Consider the following 24,952-nt stretch of genomic DNA (forward strand, 5'->3'; position numbering starts at 1 on the left):
ATGACTTGAGGAATGAAACAGGGCTAGAAGTGTCACCACAAGCTTGTTAAAATTAATTGAGGCAGCCGGAAGTCCTAACAAGTATTGTTTTCATCCACTTCCAAAATGTTACCCAGCATACAACATACTATAACACTTTTTTAATTGATTTTTTTCCAATACTTAAAGTTGGATAAATATCCCAAATGTATTCAGTTTTAAATTTATGCCAATCTTAAAAACAAATATGTAAAAGTCAGCAGAAACTCTTCACATAGTACGTTCTGAAAACTGAACAGCAGAAGAGTGAAGTAACCTCTTGCACAGAAGAATAGAGCAGCAGGACATCAGACATCTGTTCTTCATGCTGTAAAGTTTTAGAGCAGATCCCATCTGGATCGGCCTTCAGTCTGCCAATCCTGAGGACCATCTGAGAATTAATTCTCCTGTTCTTTTTCTCTGTGAAAAACATTAAAGATTGAACACTGGTTTTATCACGTTATAAAGGAACGCAGTGGATTTAGTATATAAATTATACAGTCTGTTTGAACTTGGTCATTTACCTGACATGAAAAGGAAAAAGCTTAGGAGTTCCTGTTAAGAACAGAAGAAAGGTTATAGGTGACAGGAGGGCTTTTGTCCCATCTGACTCATTTGGTAGTTATTTGATCCAGGGATCTCATCCAGCTGTTTCCTGACAGATACCAGGACACAGGCTACAAGAACGCGTCTGGGTAAAGCATACGGGTGGAAACTATGTGAAAGTCCATTTTAAACTGAGATCATGAGGCACGTCTTTGCCCGAAGGGTTTTGGGAATATGGAACAATCCACCCAGCCATGTTGTTGAAGTGGATATCCTGAATATCTTTGAGGTCTGGCCGAATGTGATGTCGATAAGCTACTATCAAACAGACTGGATAGGCCAAATGACCTCGACTCACTTATAACCTTCTTACGATATATTTAATGCTCTCTACACACACACAGGGACAGGGGTTACAGCGCCGCACCCTTCACTACCACACAGACACGAAGGGAAGAGAGTGTCTCCCAGCCTCCGCCCTATATACAGTCCCGTAGTCCCGCCCCCAGGCGCTGTTCTCAGCCCTGCTAAAGCGCCCTGCGTGGTGCTACGGTATACTTTTGAGGTTAATGGAGTACAGAACAGCACAGTGCACAAATACATTAGGATGTATACTGTAAGTAAAGAATTAAAATAGGATTGTATAACATTCTGCTTGAAACTGACAGGCTTGTCATTCTGAGGGTCGTCAGCTGGAGATGTAGAGTATAAAACTGCACGTTTCACAAAAGTCACACTTCCGAGTACAGTAGCTTGTATTGGAAGCAACAATTACTGAATAAATGCGAGTATTTTCTTCTTTGCAAGTCTTCGGACAAAGACATTGCTACAGTCAGGTTTTTTTTCTCCCCTCCCGTGCGGGGGTCCATTTTTGGAGGTGGGTATGTCCCTACATTGGCTCCCTCTGTGGGTTGGTTGAAGAGAGCGGTCCGGTTTTAAAATGCCGTGACGGGCCGTCCGGAGAAAGGTAGAAGAGAGGTGTGGGAGAAACTACGGCGAATTTTGGTGAGACTTGGTTTGTAGTTTTTGTTAAACGCGAGATTTGTCGTGTTTGTTTATGTGGCTGTAGTGGGGATCGGAATTGTTGTGGCTCTTGTGTGGAATTTTTTTGTTTTGTTTTCCGTTACAGCTTAGTTCAGTGTCATAAGTTAGCTTGTGGAAAACTTTTCTTTGGCTTTGCCACCCCCTTTTTCTCGGGAGAGAGGTTTAGAGGGTATCGGGTCGTAGGAAAGTGTAGTGTTTGTTTTTGTGTTCGTGTATTTCCGTTTGTTTAATCACTGGCTCATATGTTAGTCTCCCTTTCGCACCTAGACTGAGCCATATTGGGGACGTAACAGACGTACCATAAATTGTTCTGGGTCTGGATGGACAGCGGACATGAGCATAGACATAAGGGAATGCAGACTTATCAGTTGTAGCCCGCATACAATCTTCCATTTTATCTTTCTATGTTAAAGTCAAAAGAACTCGTATAATAAATTGTGGTTAACTTTATCGTCAAGCAATTAGTCCCTGTTGCATAGACAGGTGCTGGAGAAGGGTGTTGCTCTGTCTGCACATTTCGATGTGTACTGCTGAAAGAAACTTTCAAAGTTCTGATGTGTCAGACAGACCCAGCTTCTAAAGTTGTCCCTTCTTTAATAATTGAAAATCCAAAACATCCCAGATGGCTTTGTCAGCCTCAGTCAGCTGTTGAGCTGTCCCCTTATGAGCTGTGAGTCGCCTGCTGACGTGACCGGGCAGTCGCCTCCCAGGCCCTGCACTGCAGAGAAGCACTGACCAGACAAGGACAGGCACAAATCCCACATCTCCGTGATCCCACCACAACGATGCACTTTTGGCAATTCGCCCTAGCAGTCTGAATGCAGGGCGTACTCTCTTTCTCTCGAGGACACAGGAGAAACCCGATGAAAGAAAAACCATCACCTTCTTCAACGTATTTGGCAGTACTCCAGTTTACCTTTTCTGAAAAATGTGGCTAAACCATTATTAATTTAAGCATGGGCTATTAATTTATGAAGACCAAGAAAGTAACGGGACATTTTTGTGATTGTCTAGCACAATGTTTTCAATTATAATTTTCACAGACATTGTATATCCAACATTGGCAGTGTATTGCACAGAAACTGTTTTGAGTGTTCTTTCTATTGAAACTACAAATATTTATCCCCACTATTGTGCAATATTTCACTGAATAATGTGTGCTACCCAGCATTAGTCTGGGAATAAACACTCCATCAAACAAAGATGGTTATTCTACACACCCAGCCACCAGTGTTCTTCTGAAACTGACAGATCTTCTGCATCAAAAGCTTATTTAGAGCTCTGGTGGCCCCAGCTGTAAAGTTAAAAAAGCACAGTGCAAAATGCAGTTCTTTTCTTTAAAGAAAAATCACTAAAAATAATTTATGCATTCAACACCTCTTATCCATCTTTACAGCTACAGTACTTTATGTCAGACTCAAGGAAGGACACCCAGACTTTGGACAAAACACTCATATTTCACCTCAATAAATCAAATCTAAATGCTTACACATGACTTTTAACCCACGGTAGCTGGAAGAAAGACAAATGACATGACCTTTTTCCAAAGTCTCCTTCGTTTTGAGTGGTAGAGAAGATGTAATGACGTTCCAAACTGTTACCAGAAGTTCTCTGAACTGTGGGATCCATTAATCAAAGGTGCACCCTGTGAACTAAAGTGCAGTATCTTCATTTTTAAACACCTGTGCCCCCTAGGACTCTCTTTTGCTCTTCGCCAGCAAAGGTTTAAGATGGATATACTATATGTCCAAAGGATTACAGAAGATGCAAATAAATGGTTTCTTAAAGTTGATCAAGGCCCCCCACTATCTATGGGTTTCATGTTTTTCAATCCCTCAGTTTGTGTCTGTTGACATTCAGATGCCCACAACAACCCAAATGTATAACACACAAATTAAGCAAATGAGCACAAAAGACGGAACACAAAATGAAATGTATGATCCGCCATCAACATACAAAAACCACAGGTGCCTGAAATAAAAAACAATCAAATATTTTATAAAGTGTACAACTTGTTCCATAAGGTAAAGGCAGTTTTTAAATCCCTTGCTTCACGTACTATAATCTTCTTTACAGATCTGGGTAGACGCTGTGTAATAAATGTGGATTTGCTAATTGTTGATTATTTATATTAAATGAAAGAAAGAAAAGAAGGGGGGAGAGAAAAGCAAAAAGTGGAGAGGGGGGAAGGAGGAAGAGGGGAGGGATGAGGGGAGAGGGCTGGTTTCAAGAGGAGATGATGCTGCTCTGTTTGATCGGTCGTTCAGGCTGTGGAAGTCCAATCCCCTCCTCAGCAGCTGCAGCTCATGTACAGTACGAAACTTGTGCTCTTTGAAAGGGTTCAAGGGTGCAATGTTCTTAACTGAGAAAGAATCGCATATCCTGAATTAAAAACCAAACAGGAAACTGCAACTGCTGTGTGGTCTGTGACCGGGCAGATGGAAACAAAGGGATGGAGAAGGGAAATCCATATTTTACATACAGTACCACCGTGAAACAGCCTCTTCTGTGGAGAGCATACGCTTAAAGGCACAGAAGCAATGGGGACCCTTTTCTAATCGCAGAGACACAGTGGAAAATATTCCTGAACGTTTCCTTTTTTCATTTCATTTTTAATCGTTAATTAAGAACATGTCCTCCCATGACCATGGTGCCCTGGGGGAGTGCCCATATGTACTGCATGGTACATGAGTGAAAACAGTCTGACTGACGCACTTTGCCCAAGGGCACGACAGCAGATACCAGCCAGGATTCAAACCCACAGCCCTTTGCTCTTGAGTCCGGAGTGTGAATCAATGCTCCATGCTGCTGCCCCAGGCTCTTGCCCCAGGCTCGCCGTGGGCATGTTCAGCATTAGAGCCAGAGAGACAAGCCCCCTTGAAGGAGTCTGTTTCCTCTTTACTGCACAAGACAAATCCAATCCACTTGCTCAGGGCTAAATGAACATCACTACACTATGAGCTTCAAGTCAAAGCAGACTAACAACTACCAGCTGTGGACAGACAGGTCAGTCCACGTTTGCAATAAAATACTGGCGAGTTCCCCGACTTCCAATGTCTTTACCTCTGCTGAGGAAGCGGGTGGATTCTAGATTCTGAACAGTTCTCACCAGTGTCCTTGGACACTTTCAGTCTGTGCTGTCCTAATTCACTCATCTGCAAATCAAATTTTTGAGTCATTTTTATATAAAATATGATTTTTATTTACTTTGACTGAAGTAATGCAAATATAGTGAATATTGTGATATCAATCCATATTGATGCAAAGCAAGTAATAATCAGAATCGCCACCACAATATGGATGTGAATGAGATATATGGAGACATATACTGTATATATAAGGGAAGGGAGTCTCATATTAAAATTGTAAAAGATGTCACTTCTGCTTTGCAGTCAAATTGAATAATTACTCAAAAACGTTACAAGAAACTTAACTTACCCACTTATTCAGGAGATGTTGGACAGCTTTCTCTTTTTTTGTGTGAAATCTGAAAAGAGAAAAAAAATGTTGTACGGTCTGTTGGTTCAGTCTTACCATCACAACATAGTGGTGCACTTTATATTGTTTGATGGTCCATTGGCTATAGTTGGAGAAAATGAGCGCTGAATTAAAAGTAAAGTGGACAAAGATATTTATCTGAATCAGGAATAAAGGTGCAACGATCTTACTGTGGGCAGGATGTGCTACCAGCCATTTTAACTCAGCTCTGTGTCCTTATGAGAAGGTACCACTGTAGGCTGAACGGGGGACAGGGCTGCACAATAAGCATAGTAATTAAAAAATAATTCTATTCTACGTTGTTGCATACTGTGATGATATTTAAGAGACAATATGTTATAACTGATGTGGCAATGCGATTTTGCGAAGTGCAGCTTTAAAAGTGACCCTGCACAGCTAGGAGGAGCAGTAGATTGGGCTCACCTGGAGACTGGGGTATAAAATGGAGCCAAGGCAGTGCTGGGGTTTCTTTGTGTCAGCAAATTTAGGACTGGGGTTGGCCTGAGTCTTAGAAGAATTAGTGACACATCTCTGGGTAATGTCAGAACATGCCATTATCTGTTTTTAATTTTCATTTGTTAATACCTGGAACTTGTCCTGTTCTGGTTAAAAACCTGTATTATCCCACCTTTGTCTAGGTTTGGCAAATGGTAATATTATTCTTCAGAGATGTAATGAAATCCTGTAACTGTGTGTTTCACAAGAGAGACATGATTTTGTACTATTCGCCTAGAAATAAGGGGAGGTTGTTGTTGTTTTCTAGAAAATCTGTGTAACCTCCCCCGTAAAGGAAGTTATAACTGCTTGCTCTCCTTGCCAACCATGCAACACTAGGGATGTGCTAGACGATGAAGCCTACAATCATGTGACTTGTCAAGATCAGAAATGTGATGATGTCTGCTGTGTGTGAATTTGCCCAGGTCCTGGTGATCATTGTTAAGTCTTCAGCAGAGGGTGGTTCCTGACAGATGCGCTGTTTGGAGGATTGTGTTGGTGGAAGCGGGACACCTGCCCACAAGCCCACAGCACCTGGGATACAGGTAATTCCCTGATCCTGGTGACTCCAGGAAACAGGAGTGTGTTGTGTTGTCATTGGCTGTTTTTGCATTACTATTCTTGAGAATGGTTATACTGTAATTCGTTCATTTACACGGTGTAATTTAGTACTTGGGTCTCTTCCTTTGGTTTATATTACAGCTTGTTTTTTTTTAAGGGGATTTTGAATTAGCTGCCATTCATTTGCCCAATTCACAAGGCTGGAAACAATTCACTTGATGTTTTAAACTGCACAGGTTTGTCAAAATAAAACAGCTTTCCCTGTGAACTTTCAAAGTATGTACTGGGAGGAATTAAAACGCAACAGAATGCTATTGGTTGTAATAAACACGTTGTGATTTAAATGCATCTCGATATAGAGTAGCACATGGTGGCTGCCCACTGAGTGTTTTGTTGGTCTTGTCACGGCGTGTCAGTTCGTTAACGGCTGTGGTGCCCCTGATGAGCTGCTGTAGGTTTGTGATGTATAGATCCACATGCTGCTCTCTTTTATTGATTGTTGGACAAAAATCTATTATTCACAGATGTTCAAAGTCCTATTTGTGCTTTTACAAATTGTATTTCCAGTTATGGTTAAAATCATGATTGTACCTGTTTGCTTGGAATTCTTAGAGGAATATCATACATCTGTGATGTTTCTTTACTTGTAAAACTCATCTTCAATTTTGAGCTTTTAAAATGACTTATTTTGTGGAAAAAACAATTACAGTTCATAATTGAACTGGAAGCTTGGAAGCTTAGAAAATAACTTGTACATATAAGCTGCAGTAACAGTGCTAAATAATCGTTTTTCAAGTGATTGTTTGTCAATATGTATTTAGTTCTGTAGTTTTGAAATTGCATAACACATATATGCAATATAGAATTTGTTACAAATATCTGTTTCAAATAAATACACATCAAGTTACAAATATGATCCATACAATTATAACAATTTATTTTGACTGGTATTTTCCTGTATTTAATATGCAATAAGACTAGTTTTATCCTCTCATTGTAAGTGTACTATGAAAAGCTATGAACTGGAATGTTTTGCATAGTTTAGGAAGAGGACAAGTCGAGCTAAATGATGGTAATTCAAAATAGAATCAGATTTTAAAGTACAGTATATTGTAAAGCATGTATAACCTACTGTAGATCTGGGACTGTACTATACTGTATACATATTGCTGAGGCAGTCTAATAAATGCCTTCAGGAAGAGCTTGCTGTGTGTCAAGGAGCTGAATGGCTCAGCTGGCAGTTCAGTGTCTGCCTGCCTGTTTTAATACCTTTGTTGTGAGTGAGTTCTGTGCTGGAAGGCCTTATTCCTCTGATGAACACTGGCTGTAAGAGACACCAAAGATCTGGTCTGTGGAGAGAACACCTATTCTAGCTATCATTCCACTAGCGTCCACTGTATTGTAAATTGTGCTGCAGAGCACTCTTTGGAGTTGAGCAATTTCATATATGATTTTTAACATATGAGAAATTATTTAAAATCAAGTGCTTTTCAGGAATAACGATGGTTGTCTTCACACTCCCATACAGCATAGGTGAATGCAACTTGTATATGAAACATTTTGTGCAGCAAACATTTTCTTGCCTGTAAACTGGTACCTTATTGTTCAGTTTCAAGTCCTTTACTGCATGGTATTCTTTACTTTTTAGTTTTTTAGCTTTTTAGTGTTCTGAGCTTGTTTTCTGCACCTGCAACTACAACAAGCAACTGTATGTTGAATAGAATATATCCAGAACGTTAAGTCATAATGCTTCAAATCCCAAACTCCCAGCCTGTGACTGCAAATGTCTGCACCCAGTTTTGGAGGGCCATGGGGTTGCTTGGCTGGCCTTACCATCTGTTTTCATTTGTTTGGCATTTCATTCCATGCAAGATATATTTCCTCACACAAAAAATATAGGTTCCAGACGCCTTTAGTGGCATCTCAGGTATCAAATGACAGCATCAGGAAAATGAGAACAAATAGTTTGGGGGAAAAAAAACAGTAAAGATGAAACCTTCGTGAGCATAAATCATGAAACATATTGGTGCAGAAACAGTGCTACATCAGAACCATTTTTCATTAGGGGTTTCTATGGTTTCATTTAGAAGCACGCTGGGAGAGTCATAAAACTGGAAATAACCAAAGGGTTCACACATTGCCACACCATAGAGTGCAGTTTAGCCATGATTTCCAGAATATCAGGTTTTAATAAATATTAAAAAATGTTAAAATTTGTTTCAACTCCCATACCTGAAGATTTTGTAAAATATCGTATATTGATGTTCTTTGTTTGATTTTTTTGTTTAGTTAAATTTTAGTGTGCTGTGCATTGAGATTTTGTTTATGAAAGGTTCTTCATAAAATAAGGTGTAATATTGTTATTTACACTGCAGGCTTTGGAATCACAGCGCCCTGTGATCAGGAAGAGACTAACCTGCAAAGCGACTAGACTACTTCTCAGTAGCAGCAGGAGTTATTATAAATGATAGGAAAATTTGTATATTTTTCTTGATGACTATCATCCTGGAATTTAGCAGCTGATTGTTTTAAAAATTGTCACCTTCCTGGTCCCCGGAGATCTTTCTACACATACTACTTTCTCAGCATAACGGATATTTAAAAAGCACAAGCTCTGCACAGTGACTCCAAACTAATTTAAATTGCCATTAGCATTATGTTTTTAGAAAACTAAACACCATGTGTGGTCAACTACATAAACGAAAGGAAAGAAAAACTGACACCTTGAAATCCACATTTGTAATTTCTCACTCAGTCTTTATCACATTGATAGGCAGAATCTATCAAAGGGAGAAGGAAGGAGAATTGCTATGGAAGAAAATCAGGCGTAAGGATTCAAAGGAAGACTTGTTCTTGTTTTATATGATGGAGTGCAGGCCACAATCCACATATACACTAGAGAACATTGCCATACACATAGTGGTGGTTACCAAACAAGAGAAACACGTAAATGAAAGCAGGCTATTTGGAAATTCAAATCTAAAATTTCACATCCAATTAATTTAACTACACATAATATCAATGCAATATGTTGAACTTTGTATCGGAGATAGGCATCCACAATAATAAATTAACTGAGGATAAATTACAGCACAGATTTTCTTTGGAACTGTGCAACCTGAACAAATAGCCACAGGAAGCAGCTCATGTCTATGCATGAACATGTTATGGGACTTTACTCTGGCATAGGTTTTTGAAAAGGAGAAAACTGTAGAATCAATTTAATATGCTACACTTCAATGCATTCCTTAATGCTAGTATTATTAAAACTTTCTTATAAACAGTCATCTGTTTATATCTTCTATCCTTTGCCCAATAAAAACCAGCCATAGAAAAAGCGGTTTGTGTCCAAATAGCAAGTATGCTGCTTGTTTAAATCCTTGCTTGGCTTAGACTTCTATGTAATTGCATAGTGATTACACAGTAACTATATACAATTTAAACACCCAAAACTAAGCAAATGAAATGCTTGTATGAACCTGTACCTGTATTTCCAAATATTTTAAAAGATTCCCTTAGAGTACAGTATTAAATCTTAAGTTGATATTCTTGCCTGACAGAGAAATACTAAAGTCGGGCTGGTTTAACCAGTTTTTCATAGCACTGACTGATGACTTTCATCTGAAGCCAGTTATTTCCAGGCACATCTTGTTAGATTGTCTCCGGTCACAAGCAGTGGTCAGTCAATCTCACTGTGGGCCCTCGGAGCTCTTCTTCTCATGTGGCATACAAGACGCAGCAAGGAGATTGGGTTTCAGCCCAAACCCCATATAATCTTGTCCATCTTCCAGAATAGCAAAGTCAACATCTGACCTGAAAACTGCACCTAAGACACCTGCTGTCCTCCCATATGGACAATCTTTGTATATTAAAGGAAAAGCAGAGGTACATCTCACCTTTTTAACTGCATGTTTTCTACAAAATGAAGAAAACTCATCTTTATTTTTTGTCAACAGCAGCAATAGTTAACTTTCAGAGAGCAAAATGATTTGGTGTGATACATATGCTGACAGAAACTGTAATGTGTTTTTAAAAAAGCTCATTGTTAACATTTTTTTCTAGACTGTTAAATTGGCATATGTTATATACAGCTTGGAATGTACAAAAGAGTATCAAATTTTCCTAACTTGCGGATATCAAGCCTCTGGGACTGGCTTAAAAAAGATTAGTGTAAACTATGTAAGGTATGGAGAGCTGAAGCAAAAATTTACTGTACGTTGCATTAGTAGACAGACTGAGGAGACTGTGTGGAAGACAGTTTAAAGGAAATCCTTGTTATTGTCAGCCATACAGTGTTTGGGTTTATTATTAGCAGAAACACAGTGGGCAGTCAGGCTGTTGAAACTGGGACAATGAATGATATTAATGTAACAGGTACAGTAGGTAGGAAAATATACCATATTTATTATGTCTACTTGCATTTCAGTGCCACTGAGAAACCAGAAAGACTTTTTTTTTCATTGAGCCTGAATGCTTTTTACTCATAAAAATGGAAACTGAGTGATCTTTTAGTAGAATTATTCCTTTATTTTCTCAGTTACAGTTTCACCTTGTGAAATTAATCATGTGTTGTCTAGGAACTGGGATTTAGGTGCACTCAGAGACTTGCATTTTTATATACAAATTAACTTTCAGTAAAATTAAATGTTTCATGTAAAATATAAAATCACAAAATGTCCTCATTTTGAAAATACAATTAAAGCTGTACTTTAAATAAATGTATGATGTATTTGAGTCCACCCACTGCCATAGACACAGCCAGGGAGAAAATAAGCACATAAACTTTGAAAATGAGGAACCTATGTAGCACATCGAGCTCAAAGGAAGCACAGACCCGCGGTACAAGCTGTTTGCTCTGTAGTGAGAAAAAACATGGTTTTGCGATGTCTGAATTGAACAAGGTGGGATTTCACTGGGCACAATGGGCTCTTCTGCTGCTGTGAAGGGTTGGAGTGGGATGGTGATGCCAGTTTGAGTTTCTTTCTCCGATAGAAGAATGTTGGCATTGTCTTGTTTATAGATGGTACAGGCTGCATTTTCTGTCCACATTTTTCTGGTGCACATCTGCTGACCACCAGTAGGAGTCTAGCTAACTGAGTGTTATGAATTCCTTTTCTGTGCCTACTTATTTTGCTAAAATATCACTCTTGGAACTCATTGATCACTTCCAGTGCATGACTGGGATACAGTAATAGTCTGGTCAGACGAGTCTGTGTGGGATTTTCAGCACTAATAGAGGACAATGTGTCCTAAGAGGAAAAGGAGAGAGGGAGAGCGCAATGTGTCTTTACACTCGGCAGTGAAACATGGTGAAGGTTTATAAGTGCTTGGGGGTCTTTTATCTTCCAATGGTGTTGGCAAGTTATTGTAATAAAAATGGAGGGCATCCTCACCAGGGAAAACAGAAGCCAATTCTCCAGCATTATGCTGGACCATCTGGAAGGAGATTAATAGGTCAAGGCTTCACTTTTTAGCACAGTGCCATAACAGTAAAAAAAATATTTAGCTAACTAAGACCAAGCTGGAGCTTTTACATTGAAGTTGTGGCCTCCACAGACTCTGGATGTCAATCTAATCAGCTCTATCTGGGCTTACATGGTCTCAGAGCAGGGAGAGAGAATGCTAAACAGGTATGGACTTTGCAATGTTCATCAGGACCTTTGGAGAAATACTGCCAAGGGTATCGAGTATTGCAGACTACCAAAAAAAAATCAAAGGAATTTAAGAATAGTCATCTGGTTTAGTTTGAATTTACTGTAGTAAATCATATTTAGGATCATTTGTTATATAGAAATTAAAATGCATCTACTGTAACAGTTTGTTTTTAACTTTTGAAGAGTATTGTACAAGACATCGTAACAGAACATTATGGAATGTGAAATGTGTCAAGAAATTGATCCTGATCTGCAGTTAAATAGCCCCTGGAGATTAACATTTCTACCCTATCATGTGTGAACATTACACTAGGGGCAGCACCGTCACTCACAACTGCTCTTAAGGTTGGTCAACTCTTAGCACTCATGAAATCAACCACCTTGTGGAAAGTGGACACACTTTCACAAACACTGGACTTCATTAACTTACAGGCAAGTGGAGAGATTCAAAAAAATCTAGAGGGCCAAACATACTGACTTACTGACTTACTACTGTAGCTCAAATATTTAATTGGGGGAAAAAAACAGTCCTTGACTCGTATGTTAGAATTACAGAAGTGGAACCACTGCTCCTTTCCATCCCAGTCTTTTCTTTTGAATTTTCTGCAGCAAGACTGCCAAGAAAAAGCTCATTAACTGTGCATCATCACTGTGGCCGTGGACAGTTATTTTCCAGCCAAGACTGGTCGTCAGAAAGCACAGGAAAAAAATCGGTTATACCTTTTTACAAAGTGTAAATCAATAAAGAAAATTAATTCAGTGATAAATGAAAGGAGCTCTTTAACACAAATTGCACTGGCCTTTTTCTGTGTGAATTGATTTCCCATCCTCTTTGGCATGTCCTGCTGCAGCGTCCAGCTACTCTCATGTCCTGTGCACGAAGGTTCAGGGGTTCAGAAGGTTTCAGGGGTAACAGAGCAAAGTGCACAAAGTCCTTCATGCTTGTAGAATATATTGTGCCCCAGTTAAGCCAGAACTCAGTGTTAGTGTTTCAAAGGTTTCTCCACTATTTCCTGAATGATGAGGCTATTCATGCTGAAGGAACTACTCATGTCACAGGGAGTACACTTCTATGTTTTGACAAAACACAGTTCTGAGGGATGCTTCACAAAACTTCATAAGACTTCATCAAACTTTTATTTTTTATGCTCATTTGTTTTTGCAAGCACTTTCTGTGTGATGCTCCCTTGCAATTTGGTGTCCATTTGAAAAACAAAACTGGTCTTTCCACAGCTTCAGGATTTAATTTAGACTCATATTGCCCCTAGACCATGTAGATTGCATTTTGTTATTTTGTTCCTATAATTTTATGTCATTCTAACCTTTCATTTAGATGAAAGCTTCAGGAAAAACTAAAAGCATTCACATTCTCTTATTTTCCATAATCTTAAATGTTTAAAATGTTTGTTTTCTGAATTGGGGGAATAAAGAGCTATGCAATTGAAAAAGACACACCTGAAGAAGGCTTCACAGCCAAAATGTTCTTTTCTTTTCTGCATGGAATAAACCTTCCTATACAATTTTGAATGGGAAAAACTGTTCATTCCCAGACTTAGTCTCGATAAGAACTGTACATGTGTTCCCAAATCGACCTTACTCACACTGTAGTGTCATATAAAATGAGAGTCCTGATGTTGGTGAAAGAAGAGTCATTTATTACGCTTGCAAGCGGGAGAGTAGCTTTCCACAGCCAGTCTCCCCGAACAGTTATGAAGTTAGTCTTTTTATACAGTCTAACAAAGTATTAGCACATACATCAATTGACTTGCAAACTGTCGACTCAGTCCTTTCCATTCTTATGCTGGTCTAACAGAAAAGACCTCCTTATATGGCACTTTGCAAGAACTCAGCATTCACAAAACAGGATGTTACAAGTTCCGCATAGACGTTATGTGAAATCATGAACGGACAGCAGTTGCTATGCATTTCCTGCTAACAGGCAAAGAATATGCAGCTTGACCTTTAGGAGATAAATTGTTAAACTCATTGATTCTAGATTCTTCAACACTATAATATAATATTAGAATTGGCTGAAAATAACTAATAGAAATAATGGCACAATTATGGCACATGAAAATAAAAAAAAACATATAATAATGTGTTACAGGTGAGACAGAGCAGAATGGGTTTTAGCTCGTTCAATACTATCTATTGAGCCTCTCAAACATTCTCTGCTGAAAAAAACAGGAGACAGATTTATAGTTGATAAAATTATACTAAAGCCCAGTAAGAGACCGATAGTTTGTCAACTGAGTGGTCATCACACTGCTTCCCTGGGGCCACTTCTCTGACCTGGAAGATGAGGAATATGTTCAATTTATTCCAGTTAGTGGGTATGCTCACTGAAGGGTGGAGGAGGAACCTCAGGGGGGAGTTTCCACATTACTATCTGAAACTCCAGGGAAGACCAGAAATGCACAAAATGAGAGACCCAGCAGACTTGTCAGCACATTTCTGCATTACCCTATGTGACAAAAAATAACATTGATTTTGCTCTTAGCTGAATGTGAATAGTAATAGTGGAAAACCCACGTCAATAAATCATTGTCCTTCCTCGCACAGCGCTTGAGAATTCGCTGTATCGTCTGCAGGTCTGTCAGTACCCCTTTTACATTACAACTGGTTAGAGGTTCTTACTGTACCTTCCAAATTACCAACTCTTTTCATTTACATTATTGATTGCGATGCATGTGCGGATTATTTCAGATGCTCATAAGAGCTACAGTGGGACAAGTCCAAGCCTATTGGTACGTTTGTGTTTTCCAGTTTTCATAAAGGCCATTCTCTTGTTTTTACATGTCCTGTTTTCATATAAAGTTTCACTGATTGCTAGTGTTCCATGTTATAGTTCATTACATTTTTATGCACAGGGTTATATCACCGTTTTTCCTTATGTCTTTGAATGCTGGTTGAAGGTAATTAATTTGTCCTGAAAGATGTAGTCACCTGGTGTCTGATAGGTAGCTCTTTTTTTTTGTTTGGTGCAACAAAGCATCCTTTGTGTAAATTCTCTGTTTAGTATCTGCGTTCTAATGTATGTCAACCAGACAGGGTTATCCTGGAAATGCAATAGATTATCAATACTGAATAATAATAATGGATAATTAATATTCACGTTAACAAGGAAGCAAACTATCGAAATATGTGCAATCAGTAGCAATTAAGAAACATCTGTGAGCTGACATCCTGAAGCAAGTCACTCCTTTTGTTAGCTTCACAGAAATCCAACAGTTTTTTCACATCGCATGATACAGAGCACCGACTGTACTGAGCTCTGACACTCGGACGTTTACGCAGTGTTAAGGATGGTTTGCATTGAAGAGTAATAGTAACTTTATGTTGGGGGCTGGTTTCTGCATGTCTGACCCATTAGTGATTAGTTTAATTATTGATGTCAAAATAACAAGACACTTCTGTTCTAGTAGTGTTGTAAATGTCATCCGATTGAATCTCTCCTAAGGACATTCAAATAATTGAATGGTTTCACAGTGTTTGCATAGATTAAACTGTGTCAATTAGGATCTGGATTAAAAACCTGCCTTAGTGTATTAAGAAAGGTGACAACCCAACCAAGCATTTGCACAATACAAAATAAAGTGTCAAAAATGTAATTGTACCCCTTAGTGTATTTTAATTTTCATGCACACCAAACGAAAGACAATTTAAGTTTGTCCCTTTTTTGAAGTTCATTAGCTACAATGTACAGTATATGCTGTTTAAACGTTTTTTATAATCAAAGAAAGCTGTAAAAAGGATGCTAAACCTAATGCATTGTTTCAGGTATTAAACTAAAATAGTCAACATCTATAAATAGAATCCTGCATAATTTTAATGTAAATTATTCAGACACCTGCTTTATTTGCCAGACTCCTATAGTAATGTAGGCCTGTACGTTTTGTCACCGAATAACATTCATATACAGTAGCTGCTTGGAGTAACCTTAGCTTTAAAAGTTTTGCTTCAAAGACGTTCTCATTAAGTCGTTTCATGTGCATGAAGATGACTAAGAAGTCTTGCAATTCAAGGGCAGTTCAGTGATGAAAACAAAGAGATCACTGGGAAATTGCTCTTCCAAGGAGCTTTGAACAAATATCGATGGGAAGGTGACAGGTGCAGGTCTCTACCTCTCCAAGCACATCTTACAACCAGCACATTAATTTTTTTATAGAAATACCTCCAGCAGCATGACCACAAGACTGTTTTAATAGGCATGATTATACTGTGGACTGTTAAAATGATCTGCATTTCATTTTCAAGAAGTAAAGAACAAAATGTAAGAAAGGTCACAAATGAGTGCAGGCCATTTGGCCATCTGGCTTGTGTGCTTGCTAGGAGCTAATTGATACAAGGATTTCATCCAGCCATTTCTTGGAAGAAGCATGGTTTTCACTTCAAAAACATGGCTGGGTGGCTTATTCCATCCTTGTGCAACCCACTGTGTAAAAATGGGCTCCTCATAGTTTCCACTTGTGACCTGTGGTTTGTTTTCCTCTGTCAATCTTCAATAATTATATTGCATTGAATATATTGATGTCTATGGGGACTTTAAGTACTTGAATCAGTTTCCTTAAAATCAAATGTAGTTGTTTTACCCCTGCCATAATAGCTTTCTTTTAACCTGGGAACCTTGAATTGGGCACAATATTCTGAACGAGGCCCTTATACTGCTTTGTACGGACTTACCACAATTATACCACCTCAGTTTAAGCTTTATGTATTTATCTATGTACTCTGACTTTTTTATTGTTTTCCCACATTGTCTTGGAGACTAAAACAATGAAAACAAAAAGATTCCCATTTTACATTTCAGTAGTTAAGGTCAAACCCTGGTGTGACGTGGCGACAGCCGTTCATTATGCCATCGCTGTTCAGTCTGTTTGGAGTCACTTGAGGCTGAAGATGAAGTGGGGGCGAGGGGGTTCAGGAGGCCGGATCTTTATATGTAGGGAAGCGGAAATGTGAGGTTAGAACGTTTTAAAAACACCATTTATGGCTTTTGCATGTAGCCCTTTGCAATTGTCTATGTTTAAATATTACCTGACAGATGTTTTCCAAATTGTGTTTACAATTGCTGTATGTACCTTTTATCTTGAAAACAGCAGTCAATGCAGTAAGTGAGTTTGTTATATGAAAGTCATATACTGTAGGACATTAAATGTGTTATTATTTCATGTTGCGTATCTCCACAGTGGGTAATAATATAGTTTATTGACTGTTATTATAAGAGTTTTAGTGTAAACATTTTTTCACCTTTGCTGATTTGATTATTAGTACTTTGTGTGATTTAGTTAGGTCAAATACAGCATTTTGATTGAATTTGATTGTATTTTTTGTCCATAGAAATCAAATGACATTTAAATAACATTCATAGATATAATAATCCTACCAATGCCAGTCCCCACTCTCTCAGAGGTTGTTATCATAGACCATTTCAAGCATAGCATTTTAATAAGTTGCACAAATATAATTAATGGCTGACAGATGGCATCAATCATACATGCATGATTCCAAAGATCTCAGGATTCCTTCTGGATTTAGCGCTTGCCAGCTGTGGTATGGAAAGAGTAAATCTCAGATTTTATTTCACTCAAGTCTTACTGCTTATTTATCATTTTAAACTTGTAGAGTCATGCATAAAATTGGAATATCTTGTTTTGAAAAGGTCAAAAAGGCATCTTCAGTGCTTTGTGTTTAAAATATGAACCTGATTTATCAACCATCTGCTTGGCTCTGCAGAGGCCAGTGGTTTATGAAGTCTTTGTACAAAGCAGGGAAACAGAGAAAGTGTTATGAATAGCTTGTTTAGAAAGTTTGTCAGGAGCATTTTCCTGCTCTGTTGATGTGCTTGGTGAACAGGCATCCACTTTTCGATTAGCAAGATAATGCGAGGTGTCTGCTGTTGACACATAATGTATTCTGGCTGAGGAATGCTCTGGTCTACTGAGGCTACCTTTATTCTCCCAAACCTTCAGGTTTGTGTGAAAGCAACTGAAAAACAGACTATTAGAGTCATTCATTACACACCTCACTCACAGTTTTATTGCTACCTAAAATATTTTTTTCTTCACGCTTATTTTCAATACAACAATGTTATTACCTTCGTGGCTCCTTATTCTCACTTTGTATTCAACAAGTGACTGACTTCTTTTATAGCTGGACACAGCATTTATTTTCAAATGGAAATACACCTCAGATAAAATGTTCATATATGCTTAAATATTGTTGAGAAAATATTAATGGTTTCCAAAAAATGCTTTCAATTTGGTTATAAGTTTGTACCTTTATGGTCAAGAACTTCTGTGGCCAACTGTGAACCGGGCCTGATGTACCCAGGTTCTGTCTTTGTGAACAGATACCATATCAATCACTGCAGATTTATGTACAGCATCAGTGATTGTTTGTTATATAGGAAAACTGCACATTTACATCTCATTGTACACAGTCAGCATGTCACACTATAATCCATTAAGTCCAGAAACTTGTCGTCTTCTTGTCTCTTACGAATGTAGATCAATAGGTTTATCGAATATGGTAACTAGAATAGTTCTGGCCACAAGATTGGTTCGTTCATTTTCAGGGTTGTCTTTGTTGGTTTTATAGTATTTCTCCTTCAGCTGGTTGTCTGCCAGACCACATCTGTCTGTTCGGACCGTATTGGTATATTCAGTGTGGAATCGGCAGAAGCAGTGCACTTGTGTAGCACAAATCTTGACTTGGTCTTTCTTACCAAGTCACATTTGTGACCTTTCTTCAGCAACACAATACTACAGCTGTTGTGAAGCACCAGCACAACTTAAATCACCATTCTCCTGCTTGATGGCCTGCCACAACTCTCTCAAATGCCTATGTGCAGCACACTACTTGTGCACAAGACATCTTGTGGTGTGAAGTCAGTCATCAGGATTCTTTGAATCCCAGAAAAGGATTGAGAATATCATGGATGCTTGTTGTTGAGTTCTTCTTTTCTTTGGTGGTGTGGATAGCTGGTACTTCCACTTGATTTCTTGTATAGTTTCAGGGTCCCAGTGGAGAATCCTTGACATCACCTATAATCAGATAATATGAAACTAGTGTGGATCTGCATTTAAGGTCTCTGGGAGCTGACAGTCTGGTTTCTCTAGCTGGTCTATAAACAACATGGAGATATGATTATTAAAACATTTCCATGCAACACGTCTTGAAACATGCCATTACTGAGAGTTCAGCCTGGGCATTTATGTGGCCAGTGAAGGTAAAAGCAGGATAGAGATAGTTCTTGGCTCATCTTCACGAGAATGACACCTGTGCTGGCATTCAGTACATTGCTGCACATTTAAAGACACCATTGCTATCTTCTGTCACCATTTCTTAAAGGATTTCAGAGTTTCCCAACTTTTTCACAAGAATGTAATGACACCCTCATGTTCAAGTATAGTGATTCTGGGTTAGATTTACACCAGCAAATATTCTGTACTTGAAATGGGAAATCAGTCTTTGCAGCTTTAAAAAAGCTTTAAAATAAGGCATGAATCATTTGTGGGAGCTTTTGCAGAGTGCTGTACAGCATTATTGGACCACTGTCACTGACTTGGATAATAGTCCAATTACATGAACTGAACAACTACAAACAATGCCCTTCCAGAGGAGAGAGTCTGGCTGTCGTGGAGTGGATGAAGTCCAGATGTCAGTCAGCTCTGCAGAGCTAAGCAAAGAAAGAAGTGAGCAGGACAAGCCCACCAATTGCAGTAAAATATCAGAAGAAAGAATGAAGTGAAAGGAACACCAACAGGGTGGAAAAAAGCCAACAAGCAGGAGACTTCAGAAGTAGAAGAGCTCAGCAGAATGAAGCTCCAAAGTCTCGATAGTGAGAAGAGAGCTCAGTGGCACAGGAGACAGGGTGGTGGGAGAAGCAAGCCTGAGAAGCAGGGGAGCGATACAGGATAGAGGGATAAGACGGAGCAGGTGGCAATGCCACTGTGCTGCTTTGTAGATTGGGGTGACCAGCTGGCCCCATATTAACTGAACGTGTTGAGATACGAGAGGCTTTTCAAATTACCCCTAAACTGAAATAAATTATGATGTGCAAATTGGGCCCAATGTAAATTGGGTGAAAAATGAAACAAATTGGTTTGCTCGCTTTTAAAGATTCCACTAATCAGGCTGGGTGCACAGCTGATCAGTGTAGCTTCTGACAAACAATGTATGCCAATCAGGGTGATGTACAGTATTGGTTTAGAGAGAGTAATAGCAAATTCATAATATGAGAAGATTAAATGATAAAAGAAGATAAATAAGGTTCGAAGTCTGTGCAATTTATTCTGTTTCAGAGAGTGTATTTTACTACTGAAACTAAGCAACAAATTAGAATTAAGCACACCCTATACTGTATTTCACTGCAGAGGCAATTTGAAAACCATGTCATGTCTCCGAGTGTCTTATTACTCTAGAGCCAGATGGCCCGTGTAGGGCAGGTCCAGGTCTTTGTGATGCCAGTCAGGCCAGAGACGAGAACCACCAGCAGAAACAAAAGCTGCCTCTGTGGCAGCATATGGGGGCACCGGAAAGAGAAATAAGTCAAGAGAGCTGGCGGGTGAGGTGAAGGAGAGAGATCAGAACAGAGTTAAGATGAATGCTAACACTCAAGAGAGGGGGAAGTGTGGAGAATGGTGATGGCCGAGAAACTCAGAGGTAAATGAGTGGAGGTTGAGAGGCAAAGGGCACTGGCATCACAGAATGTTTGCAGACAGTGGGTCAAGGTGCCGAACAAAGAAGAGGCACTGTGGGATGGGAATGAGAAGCCTGGAGAAGCAGGACTCTGTGCTCCAGAAGGGCAGCACAGTACGGAAGCCACAGGGATCATTTATAACCTATTAAAACCCAGCAGCACTGAAGGCAGGAAAAGAATTCATTGACAGAAAAAACAGCACAGCTGGAAAGGAGAGCATCAGGAAGCTGCACTGATTCAGCAAGGTTAAGCGTCAACAATGATTCCAAATGATGCATCAGAGACATTAGGACCTGGCACACAGGACAAACATGAGTTTCTTCATACTGGTAAAATCTGTCTAACTTGAACACATTGGACTCAATGCTGCTGATAGATCTGTTCTCTGTCTCCAGCTTTTGACAATTTTGTTAATGATCTAGAAGTCTTTATACAATTTGTCTCCAGATTTTTTAGAAGTATGTTGCTGTCATATCTGTCGTATAAGAAATTAAATTATTGATTACTTTTAACAGCCAAACACTGAACTTCATCATCCACAAGTAGAAAATCTGTTTTAAACTGACTGAATGCTACTGGAATTACAGTAGGTCAGATGTTTTTCTGCTTCAGAGTTTATCATTCTGACTAACATGTATTATACTTAGAAACAGTCTACATCCACTGACCCCTTTTCTGTAAGATTTCAGTTTGCACATTATCCATACATCATGAGATCATAGGTGCTGGCATTGCCATTTGTAGTCTGAAGACTACATTGTTTAATGTGTATATATAATGCATGTACTAAATGTGATGTAGAGTTTCTCCACTGTACAGTTGTATAAGTACACAGACATTTTGATTTTAAATAATCCTAAAAACCAGATAGGTAAATGCAGATTCTTGCAACTGTAGTTACCATACGGACTCCATTATATCTGGTCTTATTCCTATGATTCTAGAGATATTTTAGCTTGGGGAAGTAAATCACTACACCTTTGTAATGCTGTGTATTTTAGTGTAATACTAAAGTTGCAGTTCGGTTCCAGGAGTATTTGGGCCCTTAATATTTTTATTTAATCTCCATTGCCTGGCCCTTGCGGCTGTTTGGACACATTTGCGTGAGTGAGGTGTGATGAGACAAGGATTCACATGCACAGAGGAGGAGGAGATGGAGGCTGGTTTCCAGTGACAAAGTGAATATTCAGGAGGTACATCACATTATTGATCCTGCTTTGAGTCCTTGTCCTTTCTCCAATATTCACCATCAATCCTGAAGAGCTGCAAGCTAGGGAGGTGTGGAGTCATCAATAAAGCAGAGACTTTTAAAGACACTTTCATCTGCCTCCCTTGTGTTTACTTGCCAATGCAATGAAAATTCTGCAATGAAGAGACATTCATCGTTTCAGGGGTACAGGAAAAAATCAGGGGTGTTTATTCTTCTAATGTCAACATATTAAAAGGCAGTACGAAGTTAAAATGTTTCTCAGGCTCTTAGGTTTTCAAGATCTCTTTCTCTCCAGAAGAAGCCCTTTGCCCAACCCGTGTGGTTGGCTCTCACCTTAAAAATGTCTTGTTTTGAAGGTTATCGTTTCCCGCCTTGGAAAAATAGCTCAAGGCTTCAAATAATATAATTTGGATAATTAGCATTCTGGTTCCCACAAACATTGTGAAACACGTTGAAAGCCACTAAAACAAATGTGCCTTTTTACGAGAAGACCAGACCACCCTACACACAGTAAGCAACAGGACCCAACATTATAAGCCTGAAGTGACATCTGTAAAATATTTCCTTCTATGGTTCTTAAAGTTTACAATTTGTAGCAATAAATTGACAGAATAATTCTTAATGTTCCCCATGTAATTCTCAGGTTTGTCTTGTAAGCGCTGCAGTTTGTGTTATATTCAGGTTAATTAATATTTAATTAGACATCATGCAGAAACTTAGGAAGTATCACTTCCAAGAATTCTGAGAGTCCTCTGACCACTCTTTAGATTAAGCCTTTGTCCAGTCGATGCTACTTTTGACCTTGATTGGAAACTGAGGTCGAAAATCCTGGCCCCCTGAGGACTGCAGTTTGTTGTTTTCCTCAAAGTCACAAATTGAGGGATTTCAATCATTTAGCTTGAGAAAATATGAAAGTGTTTTTCTCATATTGTCTTCTAGTTTGATACAAGCTACATGAACAACATACTAAACAGGAATGTGACAGGAAATTAATAGTGCTTGACCAAGGTAACAAACCCAGCTCAGCCCAACCAGGTCTGTCTGGCCAGGCAGCTGCAGACCAGATGTTTTTGGAGGGAGCGATGCCTATCCTCGGTTTGGCTCTTGTCCACAGCTTTTATATTTGTATTTCAGAATTGCAGTCTTGGAAACACAATGCAAGCTGAAAACACCTGCTATTTTACATTAACAAAATCGAGAGTTTGCATGTACAAATATCACTTTCCATTACCAATGGGACAATGCCTATACAATGCTGGGCAGCACCTAAATCAATTATTGAATTAATCGCTGCAAAGCTACATGTTGGCTAGTGTTGCTGTAAGAGCAATTATCGCCCTGACTAGAAAGGCAGTATCTGGCAAAATGTAAAAAATAAAACTCGATAATCACAGAAGGCCAGATTAAATACTGTTTTACAGGTGGAAGTGCTGATCTGAAGTTCATGCAGGTGTTGTGTAATAATTCCTTTCTCCTAAAGTGTAAAACAAACACCTCTGAAAGATCCTGCTTTGGGCACAGGTGTCACATTAACTCGTGCCCCAGAGCTGGATATATTAATTGTGCTACATGACCTCTGTCGGCACTGTAAAAGAAACAGACAACACTCTGAAGTTCGCAAATAAAAACAGCTGCAGCATCTGTTTTGTAGCTTTCCTCTCCTGCAGCCAGGTGTCTTCAGACTGCTGGCCTTCCCAATGGAACAGGACCCAGAGAACATGTACATGCCAGCGTGAGCACCAGCAGTCCTCACACACAAGGCTAGGTATCCATTGCAGCAGAATCAAACCTGCCCTTACTGTTTGCATTTTTTCCCTTATGGTTTTAAAAGTCACACTTCCCATTTGTAACATCACGTACAGAAGTGCAATTTCCAGCTCCAGTGTTAAAAGCTTGGATTTTGAACACCTAGTAGTTTATTTTTTCATTACATTTCCTCACCTTTTAATGTCACATTGTTTTGTGCAGAAGTGACAGGTGATTCTACCGACCCTCTCCACAAATGTAGCAATTAATAATAATAAGATAGTAAGAAGATAACATTGTCACTTACAGCTTAGAAACTGAACTGTGGTTGTTTTACTTCCTTCAAATTTAATGAACAAGAAAGAAAGCAGTTAGTAAGGTTAAAGTTGACATCACACTGAAACAATTGGAAATCTGGAAATTAATAATAAGGACATCCAGAGCTATTCTGCACAGATGGGTGCAGTAGTTTAAAAAGTCAAACTGCAACAGCCAATTCAGTATAACTTCTCCACAGTTTTGTAAGGATTATTCCATTGCTGCATTTACTTCTTTCTTTTAGGTTTGATTAATCTTAGCAGCTTGCAGGGGGCATCCTGATGTTTGTCTTTCATGTGTTGCTTTCAGCCTCAGGAGTGGCTGGAGCTGCTATCTGAAAGACAGCAACCAGGATGCAGCCCAGACGTGGCTCTGAAGAGTCCCAGTTCAGATGAAACCAGTCTGCCGCTGTGAAGCGTCTCTACTGCTTGTTCATCTATGAGTGTCCTGAAAAGCTTTCAACTGTCTTATTTTCTGAGAGTCAGACAATATACAAAATAACCTTAAAAGGTTAGCACTATGCAGCACAGACATGTTATCAGGGTGTTTTAGAATGGAGAATCTTTGCTGCTCAGTGTAGAAAATAAATCATGACTGATTTTACGCAGTGCAGTGTTTTCTCTTCATGATGAAAACATCAAAAATATGAATATAACCCTAGCCTTTACATTTGACACATGACTTTTTCACCACAAGCTTATATAATATAATTGTAAGATTTTTTTTTATGTAATCACGTTCACATCTGCAGTCGAAGCCTTAGGCTTCTTCCGTGATAAATGAGGTGAATGAAATGGAGGAAGAAATGATTTTCCATTGCTCAGTAATTATCAGCCTTCACCGAGTTAATCTCTAAAGGACATTAAGTAATATCAGGCGCTGGGCACATTTCAGGAAAACTGCCAATATGCGTCAAAATGGGCTTTTATTTGCTAGCCCAGTCATGAAATGGTCTGCAGTCTGCAGATGGATCCCTGCTTTTAAGATCTGAAGTTTTCTTCAATACACCAGGAAGGGGTGCATAGGGATGTTCTGTTTTAGACTGTTGCAGTGCAGAACATGTGTGTGGTTACTTGGTGAATTACCCAAGCAGCTGGAGGACTCTTAGTCAACGGGAAACAATAATAATAATGTTTCTTTATTAGCCCTGTACAATTT

General features: G+C 39.0%; 1 long non-coding RNA gene across 1 annotated transcript; it reads left to right on the plus strand.

The window, feature by feature from the left end:
• Positions 1–1,130: 1,130 nt before the first annotated feature.
• Positions 1,131–24,355, plus strand: LOC107078321 (uncharacterized). The gene is made up of 3 exons (XR_001479258.2): positions 1,131–1,569; positions 6,027–6,146; positions 24,104–24,355. It is a non-coding gene; the product is annotated as an uncharacterized lncRNA (long non-coding RNA).
• Positions 24,356–24,952: the final 597 nt, after the last annotated feature.

This window comes from Lepisosteus oculatus, chromosome 6, assembly GCF_040954835.1.
Source record: "Lepisosteus oculatus isolate fLepOcu1 chromosome 6, fLepOcu1.hap2, whole genome shotgun sequence".
NCBI lineage: Eukaryota > Metazoa > Chordata > Actinopteri > Semionotiformes > Lepisosteidae > Lepisosteus > Lepisosteus oculatus.